Below are 24,375 nucleotides of genomic sequence, written 5' to 3'. Positions count from 1 at the left end.
CTGTGTCTTTTAATTTGTAATTCAAAACATGTATCCTTGTAATGGGCAGACCAATTCGGTTTTATCAGCGTAATCATCTGAGGGTAATATTCTCCTGCATAGCTACTGGTACACCAACTTTTGTATCTGCAGTGTCTGTTTATCTTTGATGTGTTTATGAATTTACTTACACAGCAAAAGGTAAGAAAGCTTAGGGAGAGGAAAAAAAAAAAGGTTAACAAGGCTTATGGAAAACACTACTGCATAAACTTTACGGACTGTACCCCAAACCCTGAAGCAACTGCACACCACAGAAGTAAAACCACATTATCATGAGCTGATGAATGGGTTTCCATGCACAGGAAAAGAAAATGGGGATGGTTGTGGGAGAAGCTGGGGCTACTTTTCATCTTTACCCAGAGGCAGCTGCTCAGTTTGCTTCAGCCAGCAAGGAGCAGAAAGGATGCCAACCTTGTGCATGGTTATAAAAGGGTGAAATATGGTTCAGGAGGAGAAAAGGGAAAATGAAACTCAGGGAAGCAAACAAAAGGCAGAAGGATAAAACTCTGCCTGAGTTAGTGTGAAGCCCCAGAAAATCTTTAGGCCTCTGATGATAAGCGGATGCTATTCTTCTTGGGCTTGTTTTTCTTTCTGGTGGTGCTCAGCATTTCACATCATATGTCTTTGTTACAAGTGACTGAGAGAAGTTATCTCTGTTTTGAGAGGACTCTCTCTTTTCCAGCCGGAAAAGGCGATTACTCAGGAAAAGGTTCTTAAAACCCCAGTAAATCTTTGGATCCCAATAGATAGTCTGAATATATTTAACATTTTAAGCTTTGCTTTAAGGCGGTGTGTTCATACTGCTCCTTTACCACTAGCAAGGGATATACTTTTTTTTTATGTTGCTTCTGTTAGCAGTCAGTAGCTTAACAATGGCATTCCCAAAACTGTACCAAACCGGTGGGTTTACTGTGCTTATGAGCAACTGGAGTGAGGTTCTTGACAGACCTGGATTATTTTAATTGACATAATGAAGTAAATGTACTGTACAAATGAGAGAAACTGTTTTCAGGTTGAGGTGCATTAGTTTGCCAGTAGTAAAACCTAAACTGCAATATATTATGCAGCCATCCCTAGAAGATGGGAGTTGATAAGGTTGTGCAGTATGTTCCTGCTCATAATAGCATGCTCTGGTCTCCTACCTCCCTAAATCTGCTGCTTCTCTCCGAGCACCCGGAGCAGCCGGAAGAGTTAGGGCACAGACCAGGGACTTTGTTCTGTGTGGTTTACATTTATTAAGAAGTTAGGTACAAAGGGATCTGGGCTAAATGAGATGATGTTTTTAAAGTGCATTCAGGATGCCTTAGATGGAGAGGGAAGTGATGATGATCAAAATGCTTTCTTTAAAAATTGGAGCCTGCTCTGACTTTTGAAGCTACAGAGTAAGTGCCTTCCTGCATGATTAGTTTAGGCTGTGTCATCACAGTTGTGAATGATAAATGCAACTGGCTTAGGGGTGTCAGTTTTACAGTTTTGTCTGTCAGGGAGAGCATGTGGGTGAAGTTTCCTGTGGGTGACTGCAACTCTGAACACTTGCTCCATAGCTCCAAAATTGGAGCACGGCTGAGAGGCAGGAGGACTTCTAGGCATCTGTGGGATCTTGCCTGCTTTTAAAATGTATTTCCAAGGTTGTTGATGCACATAAATCACCTAGCCCTTCAGGGACAGATGGGTTTGTTTTAAACTTGCTAGGTGTGATACAATGTCAGTGTAGAGTCAACAGTCTGTGCACAGCAAGGGAGCTGGGGGGGTGCTCAGGCCTGTGGTGGGACAGCCCTTTTGGGGGAGGGGAAACCTGCTTCAACACCAAGTTAATGTATTTTGAGTCAACTGCACAGGTGTAAAAAAAAATAATAAAAAAAATAAATATATACACAGAGGAGGCAGCTGGCTGGTGAGAAAGGGGCACTGTGGGGAATGCAGTGTGGGCAAAGCAGGTCCGGTGGGGTCTCTGTGCCAGCCACCCACCAGAACAAGAGCCAGACCAGGGACAATCCCAACTGTCCACGGACCCTCTGCACTCTGGGGGGACACAGAGGGAGACACGGGGAGAGGAGCCCAGCCGTGACTGGGCATGGAGGAGCGCCTGCATGGCACCATCAGGTGCTGCTGGGATGGGGCTTTCCCCTTGCCGGGCTCTTCATTGCAATCTCCTCCTGCGGGATCTCATTACCCTGGCTCCCTTCTGCATCCCAGCCCTGCTCCCTCACCCTTTTCTCTCTGTTTTTATTTTCCTCTCTATCTGATCCTGGTCTATCTGCCACCCTGGGGGTTAAGGGGTTTGCTGCTCTCACGTCATATTTGCTCTCCTTGTACCTCAGTCCCTTTCTCTTTGCAGTTCGGTAGCCACATCTGTAATGGATGTAAAAGCAACCTTACGTTGTTTTTTTTATATGAAGAGATCAGCCTGTTGTTGATAACAATTCATCATGGCCCTTGATAGCTTCAGAACTGCATCTATTAAAGTGGGAGGTTGGGTATGTTGGGTATTTTTTTTTAAAGCTGGTTATATTTAAACTAGATGAAAAGGCAACAAGTGGTTGAAAACACCTTCAGGTCACTGGCTTGCAAGGGCTTAAATAGTGTAAATACACAGGAATAATTTGAAAGGCGTCTCAGGTAATATGAAGATGTGTATATCTGCTAACTGCCTGGGCAAATTAGAGAACTAATTGAAAGAGAATGTTAGCTCGTTAGCTGAGCAAGCTAATGTCAAAAAAACCTGCAGCTTTATTTTAAGACTTAACAGTGATTTTTTTCCAGAATAAGCTATTAATGAAATGATGCTTTGGAAGACAGCCTCGGAATGGAGGCAAGTGTTCAGATAAATTATCATCTTCTGTATGTTTTTAACTGCGTGCTGGGGTTAAATCTTATGCCATGAAATGAGGTTCCTTCTGTCTCCCTGCCCCTCCACATTAGAGATTAAACATCATGCTTTAAAACACTTTTTTGGATATGAAAAAAACCTCATGTGTAAAAGCATTATGAGCAGTCCTTAGATGTATGCAAGTGTTTATATATTTTTATATCTTCTATTAAATGGCTAAAATTTATGCAGGAAGAGTCCAGATGCTCATGGTAAAAAGGAGTACTCAAAAATGCTCGAAACAGAAAGGGCACCTTTGAATATACACTCTTATACAGGAAAGAGGGGCATCTTTTGGCATTTTGGTAATGAGACTGTCACCATGTGAGAGGGAAAAGATCTGGGACTCCGGTAAGCATTCATAAGACTGAGCGCTAAGTAATAATTCAGGGCCACCCTCCTGGAAAGAAACTACCCTGAATTAGTGTAACTTTATTTCTGTTTTGGCGCCTTTGAGGATCATCTACCACCTCTTCTGAAAACCACATAAGTTCCTCCAGTAGAAAAGGAGGAGACTTTCAGAAGGTAGGAGAAATGCTTGACGCTCCTGTGATCCCATTACTCCTGGAGCTGGGAATTTGCAACACATTAGTGGAAACCAGGAAAGCAGAACGGTTGTTCCAAGTGGATTTGGATTTAGATCAGTAATCTGAATTCATGTTCAACTCAAACTGAATGCATAGCATGAAAGTTAGCACTTTTTTATAGTCAGGTTTGCTTTACTGGGGAAACAGAATACTCTAAAATAGCATGCTGCAGTTCAGTGGCCTAACCCTGCTTTTATGTGCCCTAATTCTAAGTTACAGTTTGTCTTCCAAGGACTGATAGAAACCCACTGCAATTTATAAATTAAGATATAAAAAGTAAGAACGGATTATCTGTAACAGTACGTGAAAGAGAAATGTGTAATGGTGGACTTCAAAGCCAGCCTCATAATAGGTGTATGATTAAGATGGAACTTTTTTTCTTTTGTGTGTGTTACAAAATGTTATCATATTTCTGCAAGGAGAAGTAGTATTAAATATATATCAACATTAACATACTGAGGTTTTATCATCACAGGTCAACTATAAGTGTGCAGCTTTCTTGAGCTGTAAACTACAGGCACTCTTTAAGTGTTTTGGAATAAAATATTTATGCATTTAGTGTTCAGCACTTGCTAATTTAGAGCAGTCATTGGAAAATTATGTTCTCTTTATTACATATTGTTAAAACATAAGTGCTGTCATTTAACTTTATAAACACTAATAAAAAAAACTGGTGGGTTTAAACTAATTCTTATGATTTTTAAAGAAATACATCAAAATACCTGTCAGTCTCTTCTAGTACGTGCAGCCTGTGAGCAGGTTCATTCTAAGTGAAGATTACCCTGCAATTAAACTTCTGACTCTTAAGTGAGTAATCGGGGAAGAAAGCTGTAAATTGCTTCTTCATTGGACAGTTTGCAAGACTGAGAAATGAAATGGGGAGGGGTGTATTTATTGGGTTTTATTGGGTTGGGTTTTTTTTTCCTTAATTGGGCAATTGGAAAAGTAAAGATTTTGGAAAGTGAAGGACAAGAAATTAACATTTTGTCCAAGGCTAGTAAACTAATCTTGATAGTCAATTATGTATTTTAACAGTGCCTGCATTTTGCGTATTTCTGAAATGAAATGTACAATATCTTTATTAAAGTACCTCTTGAGGGAAGACACCTTTCTGCTTTTCAGAAATATTATGATTTTATGCAGCATCTCAATGCATTACTTATTCCATTTTAGTCTCTTATTAATGCCTTTGGGGAACAAGGGGCTTTTTCCCTAAAACTCACTAACTGTAAGCTCTCAGTATCAATCTCTGTTTTTCACAGCTGCCTCGCATCTTGGTGCTACCAGGGGATTTCTGGCTAGTTTTTTGCCTATGCAAAACCATAATTCCCCTCCCCACTGCTCTACTAACAAAAATACTGAATGGTTCAGAGAATATTTCCCTTCCAACTCCTTGGCTGATCGGCAGAGGAGATGCCATGTTTCATACAGGACAGGAGATACAAAAGCTGATGAATCCTCTCTAAAGAGAATCTAACTTAACGACTGAAAGTTGCTTGACCAGGTATTATTGGCTTGATGGATGACAGTCCCTCCAGAGCATATACAGATAAGCTGCCTTCGTTATTTATGGGCATTCATTAAAGTAAGCAGCATAAACCTTATTGATCTTCCAGATTCACCTCTGTGGAATTAGAGGAGTCTATTGTACTAGGTGAGAGTCCAGAAATATTTAGAAGTTCTTTATGAGGATGTAATATCAAAATATGGTAAGATTATATGTTATAATGTTCTTGCCTAGATGAACAGCTTTTTTCAAAGTATGCTTTCTCCATCAAGGTATGAATTTTTAATTTTACACACAGCAAGGAAAAAATGTAGCCATCCAGGGATATAAGTTAGTCAAGTGTAAACATTTCACTTAAATAATTTTATGTCTACAATCCTCACTATATCACTTCGGGACATTATATTAGATTACGCCGAAGAGTTGTGAATTGTTTTATCCAGGTTAGAGCTACCATTGCCAATTGCGACCAAAAGCTTATTTGTTAACTCCAGGCACATCATCTGTGGAGCAGTCTGTCCGTGAAAGTTTATAGGTAGAAAACAAGCAAAAGCATTCTCTCTGCTGCCTTTCTGTTGGTGTATGGTATGCCAGGGAAAAATGGGAAATCTTTTGCCTGCAGGAGAAATGAGCCTCACTTACTTGGAGTGATGTGTAATAGTTAGATTTTAGATGCCAGCTAGCGCTTTAGAAGGACCGTTTCCAATGAAATATATGGTGGGGGGCAGGGAGTGAGTAAGGGCGAGAGGCTGCCAGAAGGGTGGAGCAAATTATGGAGAATGCCAAGCCACATGTCTCCTATCCTCTTCCCTTGCCCTGAGTTTCTTAGCTAGATCCCTCATATTTCACGGAAGCTGGATATAAACTAGTAAGTAGACAATACTCTAAATAGATAATTTTGTTCCATTTCCATCTAAAGTAGATATAGCATAGCAGGTCTGACTGGGAAGGAAAGGGGGGAGAAAATGTAGGCATTAATGTAATTAAGCAAGTTAAGTTTGTCCTTTCTGACTTAAAGTGTCTTTCCATATATTTTTTCATTCCCATATGTACTGATTTATTAGTTTGTGGGGTATTTTTTAGTTTATGTTCATATGCTCCTCGTCATTGTACTATTAAAATACCTTTTCTTCTAGATCATCCTGCACCCCTCTTCTGCCTATTTTCTATCTTTATGCTCTTTTCTTTCAAGTGACATATCCTGCCAGATAGCATGTTGTTATAAACCAGGGCCACAGTCCCCATTCCTTTCAGAGGGACGATGTCACAGTGCTCCAGACAGAGACTCTCTCTTTTGTTTTCCTGTAGCAGGAAAAATACAACTCATACAGGTGCAGGTTGGTTCCAGAATGAGAATGTGGAGGTACTGGGTCAAAACGGCAGTACCAGCCCTGCTTCTCGGTGCCTCTTCAGACGCCGGGTGAAGTGCACAGCCACTCGGTGCTCTCGAGTCAGCCGGGAAGGGCCTTGCAATCGTTAATCAATCCCCTGTTTGGCAGCTGCCTTTGCTGGATTGTGACCATACTTTCTCAGTCGACATAGTATTATTGATCGCTAATGTTGAAATGGGTATACTCCAAGTCAGTTTAAGTACCTTTAATGTTTAATCCTGAACAATGTAAAATGCCTTACCAGCATATTTTTTCATATGAGGCAATGCTGCTCTCCTGAATTGTGCTGAACAGGCTACTGCTTTAATGATGCTGTAGATCATTAAATGGTCAGACACAGTAGGTTGTCCAGGACCACGGCCAGCCTTGGGTATGACTGAGGTCAGGACTCGCTGGTTTCTGGGATGAAGGACCTCATGGGGCAGGAAGGAAGGGAGGGCAGTTCGCATCGGCATAAAACACACACTACCTGCCCAAATTTCTAATTCAGATCGCTAGGCATCTCCACAGCTGACATGATACATGGGTATGTGGTAACCATATACTGTACCATATGTCAAGTTTCTTTGTAGTTTTATATACTGCTTTCACTTGTTGGATGTCTTTGAAACCTCTGTCTCCACTGGAGCACCCTGTTGCGAGGGTGGCCTTCACATTCCTCTATCTGTTCGCCTCCTTATTTTGTAGTTAGCAAGAATTCCTCCACATTTCTACATCTTCCACTGGAAAAGTGCACAACCAGCTGCATTCTCCTCACCTTGTTTGGTGCACTTGTGCCATGCTGCTGTGGCTTTTGCCCCTTCTCCTGGTGAGCACACAAGAACTGCAGCTCCAAGAGTAATTTTGTCACCTGTTAGACGTAAAGCCAGTAGGCAAACACCTTATCAGTATTTTCCCTATCCCTTAGCAACAGGATCCCCATTCCCCTATCCTCTCATAACCAGTTCTGGCTACCAGTTTCTCAAAGGGTGTGGTGGATGGGAACCTCTGGTAGACGAAACCATACCAACTATCTAATCATAATCACATAGTAGCAGAGAACGTAGGATACATTTCAGCTATAGATTGAGAAGCAAAATATACCATGGTATTTAAAATGAACTGCATCTCATTTTGGTCAATTGGACAATCTCTTTTTAAATAAGCATTAAATTTTCATTACTTTAAGATGCATGAAACACTGCAGTCATTCATCTTAAATGGTTTTACTTTCTTCCCAGTCTTCTCTTCTTTGTAGGTATTAGCTTTTCTGTGTGAAAACCAAGACTTTCTCGGCAGAAAGGTGCTGCGTTGGAGTTCTTTAGCTGAAAGCATATGTTCTACTTGTCAGCTCCATTAAAATGTTTAAATGGTCAATGGGTTTATGATCAGATTTCAAATTAAATTAAACATTCACTGACTCCAGAACACAAACTGATCTGCATTTTTGTTGAGAGCTTCTGTAGCTACTGAAAACTTGTTTCCCAGACAGTTTTTAAGAGGAAAAGGCTATGTACTGCAGTGTCTGCATCTCACAGGGGGCTGGTTCTGCTTGAGGACAAAAGAGTTGCTTTTGGTTTTTTGGAAAGGTAGAGTGAATCAGGAATGTCTCCTGATAGATGATTCTCTTATATATGTTAGTTCTTATATGTCTTGTATCTTAAAATGACATTGAGTGTATTGTTGTTGTGTGGGTTTTTTAAGGTTTGCTGCGGTTTTTTTCCCCTTCTCTGTAACAAAAGCAGTATATTCTGTTTCTACAAATCCACAGTTAAACAAATTTCCTGCCAGAACAGCATAGAGAATAAAGAACGTGGGGTAAAGAACTACCCTCTTATCAGAGCAGCTGTGCAATAATGGGTGGGGGATCCATGTCTTCTCCTCAATGCAAGAAGAGGCTGCAATCCGGTGGGAAATCTCAGCCACCTATGAAATCACAAAACCTCTGGCTGCACCCTGCATTTCCTCATTCCACCTCTTGAATCAACTTGTGACCTTGCCTCTGTGGAGCTGCTACTTGTCTCAGTGCCTGGCTGCGCCTACAGCATGCAAAGTTTCTCTGGGGTGGGGGGTGGGGAGGGGTTAGTCTTGTCCTCCTTACTGGAGGACACCAATATGCTGAGGGAAGTCACTCTTGGTCACATCCTTGGTAGCACACTACCTTCTCAATTCAACTGTCTGGTCACATCTGATTTAGCACTGTGATAATAAATACTTTTTATTTAGAAAAGGAAAGGGCTGAAGGATGCTACATATCACGTACTTTTCAGGTCCATAGGTGTCTCTCACCATGGCAAGCTTTTCTTCATTTGCAAATTGTATTTACTGATGGCCTAATGTAATCTGCAAGAGTTTTGTCTGTATTGTGCACAATAGGTAGAAAAGGAGCCTTATTTCATGGGAAGTCCTCATTGTTCTATATCTAATTAAGGTTAAAACATTTCTGCTCACAGAATAACTTTGTGAGTTTGATTTATTCCCTTTCAACAATACTGAGAGACTTCGATCACTGATGGAATCTTTGTGCATTTGAACAATACCATTTTGTCTCAGTCTGTAAAATAGGCTTTTGCTAACTTCCACACTTTCTAAGTAAAGCTTTTATTTTTTACACCTGCTAGGCAATAAAACTTTGCAGAGGAATGTGAAGTAATTGCATGGATGGGTTGATTTGGAGCTAGATAATTTAATGCTTTTTTCACTTGGTTAGAGAGTAGGAGAGACAAGGATGAGAAAAACAGAGAGAAGGTGCTTTAAAATGCATTTTTCTAATTTCTTGCCCAACAGTAGCAGGCACTGGTGTTTGGGATGCATAATTTGGACTTGAATAACTTGACTGCGGTGGTTTTGTAGACACTCCTATTTTGGAAGATATTTGTGTTTGTTATGTCTTTTCTGACAGTTTTCCTGATTTCTTTCTGATGCAGCTTCATTTGGAAGTTCCTTGTTCTCATTTTTGGCTTTTCTCCCCTTAAAAATACTGTGGCAAGTAATAAGCACAAAAAGAGCTTCTTTTGAGAACCCTCTCACTTGATCTTTTAAGAGCTTGAGTAATATTGTTTATCACTTACACAAAACACAAGATGGAAATGACATTTTTTAAAACCAGGGATTCTTGCTGGGGGGTGGGGTGGGTGTTTTTGGAAGTTTGCTGTGGTCACTGCAGATGTTAAAAAATAAATCTGCCTCCCTTTTCAACTCGAGCAATAAATGTTCAGATTCCACTTGGTCAGAAACTCGATTGTTTTGATTCATTCTGGGGATGAAAACTCGCACTGGGAAAGCTCATCATTTCCTGTTTAAAAAACGCTTGGGTTAGCAAAAGGTCTTCCAGGCAAAGCTTTGAAATGTTGTGGTATAGTCAGGATGGAGGGGGATAATCGTTACTTCAACCAGCTACACAATATTTCTCTGATGTAGTTTTGGAGATCTTTAGGGATTAAATTGACTTGAGAAGAGCATCTGGCCATCTCAGAACTGCCCTCTCAGTGTGGCAGGCTGGGGCATGAGTTTGTGCAGTTTTTATTCACCCCACTGAGAGCTTACACTCACATGAGCAGGCTCACCCCAAGGAATGAGAGCAACAGAGCAGAGCAAGTGGCAGCTGCAGCAGTGCAGAAAGCCCGAAGCTGCAGGAACCGAGCACATGCGATGCTTTTTCTGTGGCTGATGCTCTTAGAGCTCCAAAATAGTCACCTCAAAATGCATTTAGGTAGGCTGGATTTTCTCATGTGTGTTGCATTGGAATTCTGAATGGCAGACCGGTAGCAGCACTGCATTTTGATTATTTTACAATTCAGAGCAGAATTTTGGAGCTCTTTGATCCATAGTGATAGCGGAAAGGAATTGGTTCTTCTGTCATGACAGTTTAATTTATTATTTTTTTTAAAGTTCTGTGTAGCCTTATGTGGTATTATGGAGCAAACCCTTCCCCTGGCCTCCTTCCCTCTGCTCCCCTGCCACCCAAATGTATTAGGAAAATTTAACAAAAATGCAGGGACTTTCGAAAGTCTGTCTGAATGTCTGCAATAATAATAATTTCCTTTGAGCAGAGGCGAAAATATGTGAATCTGCCATTTTTCCAAACACCCTGAACAAACTCATTCGTCAGACAGAAAATGTCGAGTCCCCCTGTGGCTGAGTGAAAAGTCAACAAGTTAATTCCTTAAGTAAGACAGGTTTGGGTGGTTTTTTTTTGCTTTGTAAAAGAACTATGCTGCATGCATTTATCCTCCAGCCATGGGCTGAATTCCTTTGTAATGAAGTGAAACTGTTTGGATCCTGTTTTACCTGTTCTTCAGCTTCCTATTTCACTCTTCTTTTGCTCATAATCTTTTTTTCATGCATGTTTTACTCCTGTTCAGAACAGGATAGTACATAAGCAAATAAATCCCCTTAGCAAAAAAAACTAGTGCACATGATTTATAGTTGTTGCTTTTAGCACAAATTTATTGTCCTGAGCTTCTGGTGGTTACAGTCTGCTGTAGTAGTCTACGCAGTTCGAGCTGTGTTTAGACTTTAAGCTACATTCAAAATGTTGCCATCAGACACCGAATTCCCAAAATAGTTCAAATCGGCTGGAAAACTGTAACTCTCTAGGATGTTCAGATGGGCATTCTTGACATCTGTGTCACTTGTTTGTTTTTTCTCTTTATTGGTCTTTCAGACTCCCCGGCTGGAGGGGTTCAAATCATAAAGATGGACATTTTAGAATGGGCTTTTTGGAGAGTGTGTCCATGTGTCTTATCTGTCCATGTGTATATGCGCGTTTCAGGTTTCCAGCATCAAGATCCTATAATTGCTAGTATTTCTTTAGGCTTGCTGCAGTATTTCTTTAATGCAGTCCCTTGGCACTCATCTTTCCAAACTCTGCAAAATAGTCCCACCTCCTCCTCTGTACAGCAGCACAAGCTGTCAGGACAGGTTTTTTACTCTGGCATAGCAAAACCTTCCAACCCATACTGGGATACAGAGCAGGAGGAAGAGCAAGACAGTATTGGGAAGCAAGGGAGTTTCAGTCAAAGCCCTGGGCCCTGCTGAGTGTAGGAGTACAAGTCATTTTCATTCATTATTCATGTTGTTTGAGCTTTAGTTTTACTTCAAGCCTTGTTGATAACAAATTTTGAATATGTGCACTTGTAACTTAGTTTGGAAGTTTGTTATCCTCCCAAATAGCCAGCAGCTAAGAGTGTCTTTTGCCTAGATAAACCGATCCTTTAGGAATACATTTCCCAGAGTTGACCTCAGAAGTGGGTCTCCTGAACAATGTCATCATCATCTGCCTGCAGACAGGAATAACAGCAGACAATCTTCTTGGGCCGCCGACAGGGAACCTACAATGTATCTGTCTGAACAGCCAAGTCATCCATAAATGACTTCTGAGCTGCTCAAAACATGGGACTGTGGGAGAACAGGGGCAGAGAGGTGACATGTCTGGCATTTTCACTCACCCCAGCTCTCCCTCCTGTTTGGGTTGCATTAGTGACTCCCGATTCTTGGGAGCCCCCAGGACCCTCACCGCACTCCCTTCGCCAACATGCCCCCAGCACGGGGAGGGAGTGCACGTGTCCCAGCTGTGGTGCCTGACCTGCTGGGGGGGACGACCTTTTACAGCTCTTAATGCTGCAACCTTTCCAAAAGTGCTTGGTGTGCTTCTGCTTGCTTGGCCTGCGTGCTCTGAGAGCGCTTTTGTTCACTGATCCTTCACTGTGCGTCGGGATCAGTTTTTTCAAGTAAATTGAAGCCATAAGGACTAAAAATCAGTCTTTGCTGAGTGAGCGCTGTGGGCTGCCCGGCATGCATGCCAGGGAGTGAGCGTGCCCCTTAAGAAATGCATGAAATATCCTCGTGCACTTGACAGTGCCAAACACTTCAGTGTCTGTCTCCGTTTTCCCTCCACATCATCCTTCCAAATAAATAGCTTGCTTGACACAAAAAAGGATGAAGTTAGCTTGAAGCCTGACTTGGAGTCAAAGTATACATACCATTCTGGGTCTGGTGTTGGTGGGGCACGTCAGTTACTGCTCAACTGATGCCCAAAACCTACAGCCTGGAGAGCGGCAGCACCACTGTCAGTGCCCTGACACGAGCTCCTTGGCTGCTGTTTTCAGACCTGTAATTTCTCCTCTGTCCACCATATCCACTTAGCTGTTCCCCGGGCCCCTTTCCAGCCTGGATCGCACTGGGCTGGTCTCAGCTCCTTGGTGATGTAATACATGAGGAATGTTACATGCACTTGAGTTTCTCCTGGCAGGCATGCGCTCCTCACTGTTTGCCACTTGCCTACCCATTACCCAGCACAGCTATACCTGCCTTTTTTTAAGCTCCAGCTGTCACCATGTGGACTCCTTTACATTTTATTACCTGCTGCAGACTGAGTCAGCCAAGGGATCCCAGCCAGCAGCAGAGCATTGCTCAAGCTGATGCTACATCTGCCATTACTGCAGCACATAGGAACTCCATAGGTGGGCTCAGGTCTTCATGGGAAACCACAGGTCTCTCCTAGAAATGTCTGGCACCCCTCTAGCATTTTTACAATCTTCCACATATGCAAAAAAGAAGTAGGAAGATGCAGTAATGCTGAACTGATAGACGCATCTGAGACAAGAAGGTCGAGTTTGGTCTGCAGATCAGCAGAGCAGTGGTTTCCACTTAGCATCTTGATTGGCATTATTATAGTTGTGTATTCACATCATATAACAGCGGGCTTTTGAATATGCTTGCCTTCAGAGGTTCTGGTGTGCTAATTGTCTGTTCTCCATATTTTGGGCCTGAAATGTGTGCAAAGAATTTTTGGAAGGAGAGATTGCTTACTACAGGTGGGTCCATGTGTTTATTACACTGTCTGGAAGGGAGCTCATTTGGATATTATTTTGAAATTCAAAACTGGTGGGTGGGGGGAGGAGAAAAATTTGTTTCTTTCTCCCTGCTCCATTCCTCCCTCTTTCCTAACATCTATCTATACCCTGGATTTCCAGCTTTTTTGGTTTTGAGGGCTCCTGCTATTCTGCTTTTCCTTAGTTTGCTTCTGTTTCATTTCAGAAATAGTTTTTTTCCCATTTTCTTCCTTCTACATCACCTAACAAAACTAGTTGTTACTGTACAGCATTATCCCTATGCTTTTTCACCACAAAAGGCAGAAAAAAAAAGTTAACTAAACCAAAGGGAGGTTTGTAGCTGAGAGACCAGAGTCTGAATTTGCAAACTAATGACTAATTTCCCTAAGTACTTGCCTGCTCCTAATTACGTCTAGATGAGATTCTTGGATTGCTTGGGGCAGGCATATATTCTTTAAGTGCCTTGCACATCTGCATCATAAGAGAATAATTCTGAATTATGTGTAGCTAGTGAGATGCATGTACTCAGGATTAAATCTGGCTTCTGTGTTCTACTTTTGGGGAGGCCACAACAGCTTTAAGATCATAGTCCACCTGAGGATACTCCAGATTTTCCTAGCAAAATCATCACTTACTCTATCATGCTTGCCCTCATGGAACAGCTTCAAGGTCTCTGGGGCTCTTGGCTCTGCACTGTTCTAAAAGTGTATGTATTTAATGCAAACTAAATGGTGTGCATATCTCATTGGGGCCCAGCTGAAGTACAGAAGAATGAATGATGGTGGTGCTTTAAAGAAAGTCAGCATCAGTCCTTCTGTTGGCAAGTTTTTGCTGAGCCTACTCCCACCTTCCTTAATTGTTACTGTGTCTGCATTGTAAGAGGCAGTCCCTCCTGAGCGCGCTCATACCCTAAGCGAACACATTTCTCCACCCAAAACTTGTTGTGACACATCTGGTTTATATTGAGACTGCTGAGTTTCTGCTAAGCCCTCCAGCACAGAGAAGTCTTTGAGACATTTATTCTGCATTCCAGCTCAGAGCTATTTGCTAGGGGAAGAGAAAGCAATGCCGTGTCTTTCCTTAAAAAAAAAACAACCCCCAAACCAACAACAGCAACAACAAAAAAAAAAAGGAAGACAAAAAAAGACTACCTTTTGGAATGCAACTTGCCTTTTGTATTAACCCACATGAAGGTGAAGGCTGTAAAGGCGACAGAGCCAGGGGCTCAGCCTCCAGGGTGGAATAACTGTTGCTGTGGTCAGCACAGTATCTTCATATTTCTCTTATATCTTCCAAGGTAGTTTGTTTGCTAGTTAATGCTTGCTGCACTGTTTTCTGGTTTTAGTTTGTTGGGTTGGGGGTTTTTTTTGCTGCAAGGCATGCCTTTGGCTTTGGTGGACTCTCGTTTAGAATATATATATTCTATAGTATCACTGGAATATATAGCTCATATATAACTCCTCAGGAGAGACTTAATGCATCTTTGTCACTTGTAAGGGCATTCTTACTTTGCAAAATAATTTTCTGGAGTTAATGAGAGGTGATGTGGCCACTGGCACTGCTGTCGGCTCTGCTAATAAAAAATGGATGGTTTAAGTGGTGAGACAAATTCTAGCTAAGCATTTCCTTTCACTGTCATTTACGTATTTTTTTCTTCAGAGTCTTAAAAATCACGTGTTATTGTAGATTTAAGTTATTTATCCTTCTGTTAGAGAAACAAACATAAAGCACCTATTAAAGCAGTTCCAGTGAGAACTGATATTATTATAGCATGTTTTGTTCTTATTTTGTTGCAGGCTGCAAACACTAAAATACTTCCTGCTGAAATTTGTTACAAAGTTAATGTTCTCTTTAATATTTAGGAGTGTAATTCTTGGTAGCTTCTGACTTAACTAGGGCTAATTATCCTTCTTGCCAAACACTTTTTTTCAGTCCTTTCTGTCCTGCCTTTAGATGATACGTCAGCAAAAACCTAGTAACAGCATTTGAATTAAGCTTGCTGGAAGGGAGTAGAATGAGAAAGCAAAATTTTCATTTCATTTCATAGGGTTTTTTTGAAGATTCATATTAGGTGCAAGTAATAAAATCACTAGCTTTTAATTAAATTTAAACAATACTTTGCCTAAATTGTAACTACATAATTGTAAAATAGCTATATGCATTAAGCTTCCCTTTTAATTACGAATCAGTCCAGAACACTTCCTGTAACATGACGAACACCAACATAATTTTCTTCCATAAACACCTATAGCTGGTGCAAATGGACTGTTCCTTGATTTCTGTTGTGTGCATTCGAGTTATGTTTAATTCATTGTATTCTTAGATTTCTGCTGTCTCTCAGCCCCTTCTGACTCATTTGCACAGTATTTCAAAATGTATTTGATAGTCTTTCTCAAACGCAGGCAGCAGCTTCTGTGAGGTGTGGTGGTGTTCCACCTAGGAAAACCTTTCATAGGTAGGGATCTAAGCACCAAAATAAAGTGGTCACATTAGATCTTCTTAATTATAGCCCTCCTCTAATTCCTCAGTGTCTCTACTTAATCAGTATTAAATAGATACCTATTCTCCTCACTTGTCCTTCTTCACTGTTTGTCTGAATTGGTCCTACATAAGGTCCAGATGAAACATCACACACTGCATTTGCCTTGCATGTACTTAAACTGCAATCACTTTTTCATACGGATATAGATAAAAGCAAGCTTGTGAATGCAGAAAAATAAAATCCTGAAAATTGTTTTTGTCAGATACTCTGTTCCTTCTGTCTCGTAGTGCTTAATTGTACTTTTGCCACGGTCTGGTGGATGAACTCGGCTCACTGGCTGGGCTGGCACGCAAGGCGAAGGTGTCAGACACTATGTAAAGCAGGGAGAAAAGCTGCAGCAGAAACACCTGCTCCTTCAAGGCCCACCAAAGGAGCACCCCAAAGACACCGGTCCCTATGAATGCACTTGCTAAACTTCTTCCACCACTAAAGCTACCCTTCATGAAAGGTTTATAGCTCCTTTTTGAGAACATTGTTAAGCTAATCTAAGTAAACTCTGTGGAGTTAGATCTGAATGTCGTTGCTGAAAATGGTGTGTATCTGCAGTGCTCTTTCTTTCAGAGAGAATGCTTTGTTGGTCTTTCTCAAAGAAATGTCCATTGGGGGGAGGGGGGGGGGGGGGCGGGGAAGTGAGTGGAAGGAATAAGGGAAGATATTTAATCTACTGGTGGTTGTTTATAGTATGAAAATAGTATAGGGGACTTAAATCCTAGATCCAGGAGGGAACACAACAAATGGGAAAGTTATTTCAACTGCATGAGAGTAAGAACCTAAATCACTCTGCTGTTTCAGAAGTCTGGAGATATCTTTTATTTTAATGAGAACCATATAGGCTTTTGTGTGTGCTCAAATGCGCAGAATAAATTGAAACTTGCTTTCTGTGTGCTGTCACACATCGCGCCTGGAATGTGGTTGTGCTTCTGGCCTGGTGAGATCAGGTTAGGGTGGGTTTTTTTTGTTCAAACATAAGGGTAATTCATTCTTCATCGTCAATTGAACTCGAGCATTTTCAAGCCAGCTGCCAATTGTGATATGTGCGCTACAGGCTTTGTGGTGTATTCTTTTGTCGCTGTGGTAAGAATTTGTGAGCGCTAGTCTGGTGACCTTAACCTTTTCGGAGGTAAAATGAGCTACTTGTTTGTCCAGACTAAAGTTTTCACTGAAGTCTTCAATTTTTGTTCTTGCTTTCATTCTTTTTTCTGTTATCTGAGAGTAATGCCCTTCCTCTATGTGTATGAACTTTGTATAGCCTAGCTAAAGCACAGAAATGAATTTATAGGTCTTAGTACCAGAGACCAAAATTTTCTTGTTTCGTTTCACCAAGGTCACCTTTTCATCCATTATGGTGGTGTATTCATGGCAGCTTTCAGAGCATAATGTTAAAGGGAATGCACCCAAGCCAAAAAAAAGTTGCCATCAAAAGGAAACATACTTGTAGGTTTCAGTTTTGCTCAGTGCCATCCTCTGCGATATTTTTCCTTCCTTAATAAATTACGACAGTGAGGAGGAGACTGTGCAAAAACATAATTATCCTAAATACATAAATGTGGGGTCTCCTGTTTTTAAGAGCTTTAAAATGTCAAAAATTAGTATTTTGTTATATGGCTTAAATTTGTTCACTATTGGCACTTCAAACTATCACTAAGTGTGAGTCACCCTTATAACCAGTGTTGCACACTTTGAAAACAATGATTCATAGCACTGTGAAAAGTTTTAGGGGTCTCGCCTTCTGTCTTACTTCTTTTCTGCATGTTTGTGTGTGTTCCTCCTGTTCAAAAACACTTCTTTCTCAGCTTCAGGTTGTGTTAGAGAAAATGGCTTGTGTCTGTTGTACTGAACTGCTGTACTGGAATGAAATATTTGGAAACAACATGGTTTCTTTCATTGACAAAACACATTAAGAGATAATTGTGGAGAAAGAGCTGGTGTATCCACTGTTACATGGTTAGCTTTTCTTTCTTACAAAGTGGGCCAAAGCAGTCATTTTCAATTTGGATAAATTTTGGATCCTTTGGTAGTGAGGCTTGTTTCTGAAATCTTAAAAAGGGAAAGGGAGGTGGCAGAATAGGGTTGTGGCTGCTTCCCTCCGTCCCTTTGTGGAACACTAAGTGACCCACTCCTGTGTGATACAGTTAGTTGCAAACCCCAGTAATTCATATTTGTGCTTGAGCAATGTGAAACAAATGAGTATTGGCCTGGAGTTGGGTCTCACAGGAGGGGCCTGCAATAGCATCCAGGATTGCTGATATTTATGGAGTTGGAGCTGTTGGTGATGGCTTCGTTTGGAATAGTTTTCTCTTACTGTCTTATAGATTTAAAAAAAATAAGGAAGGTGGGTGGGTAGGTGTCAGAATTCTTTTTTTCTTGCAGTTAAAGGAAGGGGCTAGTTTAATATTCCAGCATTGTGGTTTAGCTGTTACTGTTATACCACTGAATATAGCCAAAGACAGTGTGAAACTCAAGGTATTTATAGAGCATAAATAAAGGTATTTATAGAGCATAAATAAAGGTATTTATAGAGCAGCTGGTCAACCTGCCTACCAAAAGGTTTTGAAATCCACACCTGAAGTTTATAATGTTTTATTATGCTCTGTCTTAGCTACCAAATTTAGAAAGTTATCAGTCTTTCAAAAGTTAAGAGAGTAATATTTGTATGTCCCAAGAATCTGAACATAGTGTTGTAGCACTAGCAGTCTAGACAAAATATTTAGCTTTTTACATGACTATCAAAGATTTTTTGGTTTGGGATTTTATAACTCTTTATTTCTTCTTCCATGGTATTCCATTATAGAGTTTGAAGTGTTGGGGTTTTGTTGGTTTTTTTTTTCCCCTGAAAAATGGACCCCCTGGTACTTTTCAATTATTTTTCTTGTATTTTTCCTCTGATATATATTGCCTTGGTCACCAGATGACAACGGAACAGATGCTTTTGTTAGTCTAGCATAAAGAGTTGGTATCTGTTGGGCTTTACAGTGGATTTCCAAGTAAACTGTAGAAAATCTGTAATCAATAAGAGGATAAACTTTACATAATCACTACTTTTAATAAAACAATTTTTCTAATTTATTGGATGACAATTTAGGGGAACATGCAAAATAAAAGGGGGGACTAAGGAAAATATAATGGCTACGTTAACAAAACAGGTGTGCATAGTCAGCTTCATTGTTCAATACAAACAGGTCTTGCAAACCATAGGGTAAAACCCTGATCTGTGAGTGATACTGAAGACGAGTCAAACACGGAGCAAGTTTTCTTTCTTCCACGTTGCTAACATTTAGAAGGAATAGTAACTCAAATACCTCCAGGGATCTAGATGGAGAGCTGGATGAGGAAACCAAAAGTGCAGAGAATATGGAAACTACGTGATCACCCTGAGAGGAAAAACACTGTCTGCTGGTCTGTAGGCACTGCTGTGCTTGTGCACCCCGTGCATGGGCTTTCCTCTGCAACTGATAGATGAGAGGTGAGCATATAGGCTTCTCTCAGATCTAGTAATAAAGGAGTGATTGTAAACTTCTTTTCCTCCCTATTCTCCTAAACTTGTGGGCTCTTTACTCAATTTGAGGTATGGTAGAAGGACATGTTATTCAAGTAGAGTTGCAATAATTGGGTAAGTAGGAACAGAAAAGTATTCCTGAGGGTTTTCATGCAAGGATGCTGATAGCTCTTGACATTTGCTTAAGTCAATTATATATATTTCTATGTACCGGAAAACCTGCTTTTAAGGGAGAGGAGAGGTTGGGTTTTCCGGAGAGGTTGAGTTTTCTGGATCCTAGGTGTGTTTTGAGATCTGCCACAGCAAAGTACTGAAAACTAACTAGTATTAAAGGTAGGCCTGCAAATCCTGCTTTTCATCTTCTTTCACCTGACCTGGAAGTGAGGAGCAGCTCCTTCTGACTACCCAACACCTTTTGAACAAGACTGATTTCACTCTAGTGTTTATGTAGCGTTTCCCATACACAAATTTGGACCACTCCCTGTGAAATGACACAGAGCCACAAGATGCTCTGATTAAGCCTGTCAGTGAGTTTATAAACTTCTCACCTCTGATTTCTCCTTTTCTCACAGTTTCCTTTTAAAATGCTTCCTTCCTGGGAACTGTATGGTAAGTGTCTGAATGCATCAGCAGTGACTTTCATTTCACCTCCTTGAGTCTCTTATAGCAACATCTGGGAAATTTTGTTTAATTTACTTCAATGTGAAATTGCTTTCAATTTGTCAGACACCAGCTTTCTACTTTAAGTGTTTGACTCCCAAGTGAAGCACATATCATTAGCTGATATTATTTCAAGAGTTAAAGTTTGTGCAACTAATATTATAAAACAGCCAAATCCAAATATTTTGGTGACCATGATTTAATAGCTTCTCTGATGACTTTACCATAAAGAGAGATAATTAGGAAGTATATAACAGTGTTGATTTTTACTGCAGCACTTCTTTCTCTGTCAAAAGGCGCTGTTGTAATAAAACTCAGGAAAAAGAAACTAGGCAGATCTGTTTAGTTTGCTTTGCATTTTCTACTGACAGGTTCTTAGTGCTTTGGAATGGGTTATAGGAGAGGTAACAGCAGGATGTGACCTATAATTCCTGAATATTTTGGGTGTAGGCAATGCAAACACCCATATAGGAAACTATCTTTCTTAATGTTATAGTATGCAATTTAGTCTTCTACTTCCTCTATTATTTCACCATTTTTTTCCGTGTTATGCACATCACCCTATTACCTGAGTATCTACTGCATAATCTTTTCTCCACCTGCCCTGGAAGTATGCATGCATAGAGTGGAAATTAATTTGGCGTGAAATGCAAACAGTAAATAAGAATTAATGTTAGAGCTTACCTAAGCAGTGGAAGATATATACAATATACAATAGTATTGTCACCCTAACTGTATGCAGTGAGTAATACCCTAACAGCCAAATAACCAGTCTTGTGCTTTACTCTTCACCAGCCAGCTGTAGTCTCGGCTTACACCCTATAATACGGTGATTCTTTCCATAGGGCTTGGCTATTGCCAGTTACCAGCTGAGAGAGGGAGGGACTGGGAGATGGTGAGACATTGCTCTTCCCTCCCTGTATTTCCTCCCATACCCATCTCCCCCACCCATACGAAGGCATGCAGATAAGGTGCTGGAGTGAAACAGCCACATCTAGAAGGTTCTGTGACTCCAGGAATGTGGGAAGCACATCGGATTCTACTTGTTTACATGGTCACGTATCCGAGGACATCAGTGAAAACGTAGAGGATTCAAATGCCCTGATTTTCACTGTATTGCTGTTTATCTATTATGAGTGTGACAGACTGAAATCCCTCATGAGCAGCTTGAAGCCCCATCCACAGGCCCCTGAAATAGCATTGACTTCTGTCCTAGAGGTTTAGTGCTACATAGTGTTGTGATACTTGTTTTCTTGATAATGATACTAGCAACAGGATATCTGTAGTCTTCACCCTTTTAAGGGGTACTGTTCCCAGGTTTTGACCTTCTCTAACAGTTCAGCCGATATACTGGGGTTTCCCCCTGAAGAACCTCTCCTCTCTCCCTTCCAAACCAGAGCAGAAATAAGCCTCTTTGCCCAGACAGTAGATTAAAGGCCCTTAAACTTTTACCACCCTATCAAAGCAGTACAGAATTTAGGTGAAGATTATCAATTTACCTAAACCAGTGCTGTATTTATTAATATATATGTGTGTGTTTGTGTATAATTAAGTGAGCCAATGCAGTACATGAATAGTGAATGGGAAAGTGCCCCATAACAAGAGTGTTGATGACTGCTGAATCTGTGCAGTGAAACCAGGAGTACTTTGAATACACCTGGAATTTGAAAAGTATGTATCCACTCAGGAGTATTAGTTGCATCATTGTGTTTAGATGACTTGTTTAATTCAGAGTTAATTATTGAATTCATGTTGAGAAACAGTCTGCTCATCTGCTGCTACTCAAAGTCTCAGGGAGGCTGAGTAAGTACAAAACAGCCATTTTGAGGAGTGATACTGAAGTGAAGGTAATTTTCTTACCTTTTAGCTGCTTTGTGGTAAGTAGTGCTTATCCTGCAATCAGGTGCACTGGAAGGTACTGCCAGTAAATGCTGATGAATTCTTCAAGGAGGGAAGCGATGAATGGAAGATATGGTTATAACTACATACGCATTTAAAAATCTCTTTCTTCCAATTACGCTATGTGCAACAAGGATTGTAAGCATCCACTGAAGACACAATTTTTTGAGCTGCAGTGATTTATTGATTTATTATACTTTTCTCCCCTCCATGGAATCAATGGGGAGGATTAACTTTCACTTAGACTCAGCCATCATTTTTCACCAGTACTATTGCCCCATTCTCCATCCAAATGTGCTGCTGAAATGTGGCAGGTGGTTTTGTCAGTAATTGCATGCTACTTCATTCCATTTTAAATGAAAGTGTAGAGTACAGTGGCCTTCCTCTCTCATCACCAGCATACTTCACAGCCATGTGGTATTGACGGAGAAAAGGCAGAAGAGTGGGGCTCCCCTTTAAATTGCAAAGATGTGTTATCTTGCTGTATATTCCCTTAGGAGCCAGTAACTTAATTTCTGAGCAATAAGCTTCTGACCCCAGCATTGTTTTCATGACAAAAAAAACCCAAACAAACAACAACAAAAAAAACCCCAACACAGCAACCCACCCAATATTTTTCTTAATGTCCACAATTATTTTTTTTTTAATGTTAAAAGAAACTGAACAAGGTTTTGAATATTTAAAATTAGCAATGGCTATTCTGTGGATCATAGGCAAGTTTCTATTACAGCATAAATATGCTTGATCTCATTGTAAGGCTGGTAGCCATACTCTGGTAGAGGGTGGCTTTTCTTTGGGCCCAGCTGTGCTAAACACTATTATAATTAGCACGATGGTTAACTTAATCAGGGCACTTGGCTCGGGAGAGAGGTGTTACAGAGTGCACCATAATTAGCATTTTTATTCCTTTGATCCTGAGTGTGCTCTTTATTGACAGAAGTATCAAGAGCTGGTGTATTTTTTCTTTTAACACTTCAGGAGGTGGAAATATATGTGGCTGGTGAGATTACAAATTTATTAATGAGATTTTTTTAAAAAAATACAACCCTCTCGAAGGAATTAGAAGGGAAAATTATCTACATGTTTGGAAAAAATGGTATTGGGCCTCAGTCTTCATCGCTGCAGCATTTGGGCAGGTGTACGGCCAGAAAATACCTCCCGGGGCAGCTGCAGCCCTTTGGGTTGCATGGGCAATGTTAACAGCATTCTAACCATTTCCAGCGTGCTGCTGTGGACCATGTAGCTGTGTTTGGCCCTGTAGAAAAGGTGCTGTTTCCTTAAAGTGGGGAAGGGGATGGAACAAAAAAAAAAAAAAAAGAAAGCACACAGTCCAAAGGTTTGGATAATACTATAGCAGCTAAAGCTTTACATACATGCTGGCTCCAGTCACTGAAACACAAGCATCCCATCCTACATGCCTGATGCAGGCAGGTGGTGAAAGTGTGCAGCAGAGCAAATGACTGGTTCAGTTCATGAAAAAACGTTAACATTTACGCTGTCAGACAAAATAACGAAGACTTCCAAACTTACATCTGGCATCACGGCCCTGATTGCAGGGGCAGAGAGCTGAGACACCCAGGAGGCTGTTCTCACTACATACTACTGAGTGGGGTGGTCACTCGCACCGCCAGCAAACCCAGCATGCTAAAGATCACGGACTTTTGGTAGATGAAGCAAGCTGGTGTCTGCCTTCCTGGGATGGCCTTCATTAGGCTTGATAAACACACTGTCCTCCTTGCCCACATTACAGTGGGGTACCTGTAACACTCCGTTTCTCTAGCACATCCATGCTGAACTGGGTATGATTTGTCTCAGTCGGTTTTGAGCATTTGTCCCACAATCTGGAGGAAGTGTTTTATGAACTTGGTTTTAATGACTTTGGGATGATATGTTAGCTGAGGTATTGGTAGACACATCCTCCATATTCAGCTTCCATATGGCCTCTTTTTTACTATTGGTTTAAAAAAAAATATAGCAATGTTTATAATGGAAAACCTGGGGGGAAAATAGTTGAGGTTCTCCTTGTAAGAACTCTTTGAAGGTTTTCACTCTTTCTTTATGTGTATCTGTCTCTTTCCAGCCCTTTACAAAGCGGAAGATCTATCCTGCGCCTGTGTGCTTGCAGCTCGTTTATATCTGCTTTGCCAGCAGAAAAATCATATGTTAATAGTGGCTACAGAGAATGCAGCCATCATTAAGGGACTTCCTACGTTATCCTTGACTTCACTAGATTACTTTTATCTGCTCAAGATGGATAAGTAATTTTTAAAACATTTATGTAACTAGGTTTTAGGTCAATAGCAGGTTAAACGGTTTATTTAAGTAATCTTTCCTGGCGGAAAGTATGTGGAAAGACCCTCTCTCAGTATTTTTACAAGATTATTTTCACATCAGTATTAAAGCAGCAAGCAGTCTCCTTGACAGTAGACTTGGAAGATACCCATTATTTGAGAGACATGATAAAAACAGTATAATCTTTTCCAATACCCATACAAAGCCAGCAATTGTCTGTTTCTGCCATTCCAGTTATTTATGTAATTATACTTAATGCCACACAGATTCGAGAAGAA

The 24,375-nt window shown here is 40.7% G+C and overlaps 1 protein-coding gene across 4 annotated transcripts in view; it reads left to right on the top strand.

Annotated features, from left to right (window-relative positions):
- The window catches only part of PLXNB2 (plexin B2), a 267,942-nt gene that overhangs the window by 99,393 nt on the left and 144,174 nt on the right, over positions 1-24,375 (top strand). The window contains exon 1 of one of the 4 annotated variants that reach the window (XM_056339915.1): positions 19,841-19,855. The exons of the other annotated variants lie outside the window; for them this stretch is intronic. The gene's annotated coding sequence lies outside the window, so the exon portion shown is untranslated. Of the gene's footprint in view, positions 1-19,840; positions 19,856-24,375 lie in introns of those variants that run through there. 4 annotated transcript variants of the gene reach the window in all.

The sequence above is a fragment of the Falco biarmicus genome, chromosome 5, assembly GCF_023638135.1.
Source record: "Falco biarmicus isolate bFalBia1 chromosome 5, bFalBia1.pri, whole genome shotgun sequence".
Lineage (NCBI taxonomy): Eukaryota > Metazoa > Chordata > Aves > Falconiformes > Falconidae > Falco > Falco biarmicus.
Note: the sequence above shows the minus strand (reverse complement) of the source record. Positions and strands in the feature narration are given on the sequence as shown.